This window comes from Pseudorca crassidens, chromosome 15, assembly GCF_039906515.1.
Source record: "Pseudorca crassidens isolate mPseCra1 chromosome 15, mPseCra1.hap1, whole genome shotgun sequence".
Classification (NCBI taxonomy): Eukaryota; Metazoa; Chordata; class Mammalia; order Artiodactyla; family Delphinidae; genus Pseudorca; species Pseudorca crassidens.
The window spans coordinates 38,075,933-38,080,874 of NC_090310.1; the positions used below are offsets into that span (position 1 = coordinate 38,075,933).

The window sequence follows — 4,942 nt, forward strand, 5'->3', positions numbered from 1 at the left end:
TGAGGTGGGGGCAGGTGGGCTGGAGGGGTAATGGTGGGTATAGTGTGAGGAGGCAGACTGGATGTGGCATGTGGTTGTGGAGGGCCTGGGCCTGATTCTGTGGGCCATGGGGAGCCATAGAAGGCTGTGGAGCAGGAGATGCAAGACAAAGTCCTGGTGAGGGGACACCCGGAGGTGGCGGAGGTGTGGCCCTCAGCCCAGGTGGCTGAGTTCCAACCAGCAAAGAGAACTCCTATCCCAGTGGAAGGTGGTGTGGGGTCCTCATGCTGGCGGGGAGAAAGGGTGCTGGGATCGTTGGAGAGAGGAGGGACGTTTAGCTGGAGGGTGGGTTGGAGGAGGGCAGGGAGTGGGCAGGCTCTGGAATCCTCAACCTTCAGAAGCCTTATGTGAGCAGCCTGCACCCCTGCACACAGGTTCTCCATGGTGGCCTCTCGGTGATCCCCCTCATCAGTCATTCACAAACGTGTATCCAGAACTGACAGTCCATGAAGAAGCACACTGCCATGTTGTAGGGAGGGCCACATGGCATGGAACAGGGGGTGACATCCAGGAACTGAGAATGGCCCCCCCACTGACAGCCAGCAAGAAAGCAGGGATCCCAAGCCTTCAATAGCAAGAAGCTGACAGCTGCCAACAATCGTGGAGTCTGCGGGAGACCCTGAGCCCCAAGAGGACTGGAGAAGGTGACCCCAGTCTTCCGAGACCCTGAGCAGGGGACCCCACTAAGCCAGGGCTTCTGATGCACAGAAACCAAGATTTTAAAAAAAGAGGTGCCTTCTTTAAAGCCACTGAGTTTGTGGTGACTTGTTACACAGCAAGCACTGACTAAAGCACCTGGTTTAGACAGGGAGGTTTCCGAGGAGGTGACCTCCAAACAGGCCTATGGGGAGGGCTGGGGGAAGAGCCTTCCCGGCAGAAGGAGAGGGAGGTGGGCTGAGTAGGGAAAGGCCAGTGTGTATGGGGCAGAGCAAGCAAGGGGGAGGGGAGGAGGGGAAGGCGTGGGGTGGGATAGGCAGTTGAGACCAGACCACAAGTGACATTTCCACTGTGCTGGGGAGTTTGCTGTGTCCAAAGTGCAACAGTTCTCGTGAGAGAGGGGGGATTTGATTGGGTCCAGCTCCCTGGGTACAACGGAAAAACTGAGGCTTGCAGGGGGGGAGCTTTGTGCAATGTCAGTAAATATAAAGCCCTGGGGAAGGATTCTGGCTGACTGAGCCAGGTCATGTGCCCACCATGTGGGGAGCGGGTAAGTGTGACTGGGAGCTGCCTAGAGTAGGGGCAGCACCCCCAGCTCCCCCGGGTGCCTGCTGAGGGTCAGGCCATGGGCATCTGGGAGGTTTGTGTGCAGGGGCTGCTGCTCCAGGGGCTGGATTAAAAAGGAAGAAAGTCCACATGCAAAAGAATGAAGTTGGATCCCTACCTCACACCACATACAAAACCAACTCAAAGACCTAAACATAAGAGCTAAAACTATAAAACTCATAGAAGAAAACAGGGGAAAACCCTCATGACACTGTATTTGGCAATTATTTCTTGGATGTGACACCAAAAGCACAGGCAGGTAAAGGAAAAAACTAGATGAATCCAACTTCATCAAGATTTAAAACTTTCGGGAATTCCCTGGTGGCGCAGTGATTGAGAATCCCCCTGCCAATGCAGGGGACAAGGGTTCGAGCCCTGGTCTGGGAAGATCCCCCATGCCATGGAGCAACTAAGCCCATGTGCCACAGCTACTGAGCCTGCGCACCTAGAACTTGTGCTCCGCAACAAGAGAAGCCACTGCAATGAGAAGCCAACTCAATGAGAAGCCCGCACACCGCAACGAAGAGTAGCCCCTGCTTGCCACACTAGAGAAGGCCCGCACACAGCAACGAAGACCCAATGCAGCCAAAAATAAATAAATAAATGTATTAAAAAAAAAAAGATTGAAAACTTTTGTGCATCAAAGGACATTATTGACAGAGTAAAAAGGCAACCCATAGAATAGGAGAAAATATTTGCAAATTACATACCTGATAAGGGGTTAATATTTAGAATATATAAAGAACTCCTACAACTCAACATCAACAAAACAAACCCAGTTCAAAAATGGGCAAAGTGTCTGAAAAGACATTTCTCCAAAGAAGACATACAAATGGCCAATAAGCACGTGAAAAGATGCTCAACAGGTCTTCCCTGGTGGCGCAGTGGTTGAGAGTCCGCCTGCCGATGCAGGGGATACGGGTTCGTGCCCCAGTCCAGGAAGATCCCTCATGCCGTGGAGCGGCTGGGCCCGTGAGCCATGGCCGCTGAGCCTGCGCGTCCGGAGCCTGTGATCCGCAAAAAAAAAAAAAAAAAGATGCTCAACACCACTAGTCACTAGAACAATGCAAATCAAACCCCTCTAAAATACTACCTCACACCCATTGGATGGTAATTTTAAAAACAAACAAACTGGACTTCCCTGGCCTCCGGTGGTTAATTAAGACTCTGCGCTTTCACTGCATGGGGCATGGGTTTGAACCCTGGTCAGGGAAGTTCTGCATGCTGCTGCGGTGTGGCAGATAAATAAATAAATACAGGAAATAATGAGCATTGGCAAGAATGTGGAGAAACGGGAAGACTTGAGCATTGCTGGTGGTTATGTAAAATGATGCAGTTGCTGTGGAAAAATCTGGAAGGCGGGAAGGCCAGGGGCTTGGGAAGGGCTGCATCTGTCTCCCTGAGCTTGGGAACAGTCCTTGGAGGATGAGGAGCCCCATCTTTCTGCTATGGGGGTACATGTGGATTGCAGGGGGTGCTGAGAGGCACTGGATGGGTGCCCACATCTGCTCCCCAAAGTCTCCCTCTCCTCAGGCCCAGCCCCAGTGCCCTCTGCTTCGTCCTCCAGGCTCTGGTGGGCAGTGCTGCCCTCAGGCTCTCCAGGTCCATAGAGGACACCCCCTGAGCCTCTGACAGACTCCCCCGCTGCAGTCCAGCTGAGCCAGGCTGAGCCCTTTGCAAGATGTTCCTAAGTAGCAGTGACTCAGCTGTGATGGGTTCTACTGTTCCCTTTTCAAGGGGCTCCCCTTGCAAGCTCCCCGAGGGAACCCTCTGACCTGAAAGGGCTGGGGCACCTCTCAGACCCCCGCATGGCTCCTCAGGCCCTGGCCTGGCCCCACAGGGCCCAGAGGACGCTTTCTAGAGGCCCAAGCTGGGATGCTGGGGCCGTGTGAAAGTGTCACTCCCCCCCATCTGTGCACGTGTTAACCTGGTCAGGGTCCCCGAGCTTGCTTGTCTCATCCACTGGATGGTTTTGTACATTAGAACAGGAAGGAGCAAAGTCTGGGACTGTCTCTGATTGCCTGTGCTGTGAACTGTGGGTGTGATTGCTTTTCTGTGTCCCAAATGAGAAAGGAAGATGGTCGTTGGATGCCCATCACTGCCGGCTGCTAAATTGCCACTGTCACCGAAGAGAGAGGCTGGGATCAGGCTGGATGCTCAGAACTTGGCGGAGGGTGGACCCCCTGCTGTGCGTCCCTCCCAGCGCCCAGGTGGTGGGACTCAGAGAGGGTGAGTCTCTACTTCCACTCCCCCTGGCCTGCAGAGAGATGAGCCACCAGGATGAGAGATAGTTTTTGATTGTCAGGAGCATTTCCGTGAGTGGAGAATAAGGCTGCCTGGGGCAGCTGGACAGCCTCTTCACTGCTGTGTAGGAAGAATGTGGCACTAACAGAGCTTGGGCCCCAACCCCCATGAAACAGATGGAGGACACATGGGGTGGGGGGGGGCCTCCTTCTCTCTCCAGGTGACTTCCCACCTGGTCATACATTCATTCACTCCCTCTCTCCCTGGTCATTGAGCGTGGGGCCAAAGAAGGGTTGGTTGGTTTTTATTTCATCTTAAGATTGGAGAATATGTTTGCTACCCCAAGACAGTGTGTGTGCGAGAGAGAGAGGGAGAGAGAGAGAGGCATGGATCGAGAGCACACGGGAGCTGGGCACACAGTGGAGGGACCTGGCTTCCACCCCCCCGCAGGTGCACACGCTCCTGGAGGCATTGCCAGAACTCCCCCCGCCCAGCCTGAGCCTTGCTTCAGCATCTCCCCCTATCAGACTCAGTCCTCCACATCTAAATAGGCATTCTGGGGACCCCAGAGCCGCTGCCAGCATTCTTCCTCGCCCATCTGGGCAGGTCAAATCCCCCAATCTCGCCCCTCCGCCCCCACCCCCCGCAGCAACTCTGCCTCAAAGGATGAGGCTGAGACACCAAATCGCTCCCGCCTCCAGGCCTCTGCTCGCTGTCCCCTCCGCCGGCCTCCCTTCCTCTCCCCCAACACTGCAGCCAGGTGGCTCCCTCCACCCCTCCCCTCCTACCTGCTCTAAACCCCAGCCCCTCCCTGCCTTCTCCCAGCGCTGGAAGGCCTTGCTCGCTGGAGCTACAACCCTCGGTTTGGGGGGCTCCCTCCCAACCTGCGCCCAGGTGGTGGGAGGAGTTTATAATGTGTCAGGCGGAAGAATCAGGAAACAGCGCTTACCTGGTTCGGCTTGTTCCGATGCGGCAGCGGCGCCTCCCTGCCCTGCGCTCGGCCGCCAAGTGGCAGCAAAGCGCCGCTTCTCCGCCCCCGCCCCACGGAGGCAGCGGCAGGTAACGCAGGTTCGACCCCCGCCCGCCCCATTGTGTGCCAGGTGCTGCGGCGGCAGGCTAGCCATTTGTTTGCTCACTCAGCTGGCAAGTAAGCGTGATGAAAGGAGGCTTCCCATCACAGCTGAATAGGGGCTGGGTCCCTATGCCTTGCACCCAAAGAAATACAGTGCAAACTTGACCATACTTTGAGTTTGAAGCCTGATAAGGTTACCTGACAAGATTTTGGCTGCACCTGTCCTTGTTAAAGTGGGGGTGGGGGGTGGGAGGGGTCGAGGACGCCAGGACTTGGAGATGTGTTAGAGCAACCACAGTGGCTAGGGACTTCCCTGGCTGTCCA

The 4,942-nt window shown here is 55.4% G+C and overlaps 1 long non-coding RNA gene across 1 annotated transcript; it reads right to left on the reverse strand.

The window, feature by feature from the left end:
* Positions 1 to 1,894: 1,894 nt before the first annotated feature.
* LOC137207361 (uncharacterized) lies at positions 1,895 to 4,581 on the reverse strand. The gene is made up of 2 exons (XR_010935047.1): positions 4,496 to 4,581; positions 1,895 to 2,309 (listed from the first exon to the last, which is right to left on the reverse strand). It is a non-coding gene; the product is annotated as an uncharacterized lncRNA (long non-coding RNA).
* Between the last annotated feature and the right edge of the window lie 361 nt (positions 4,582 to 4,942).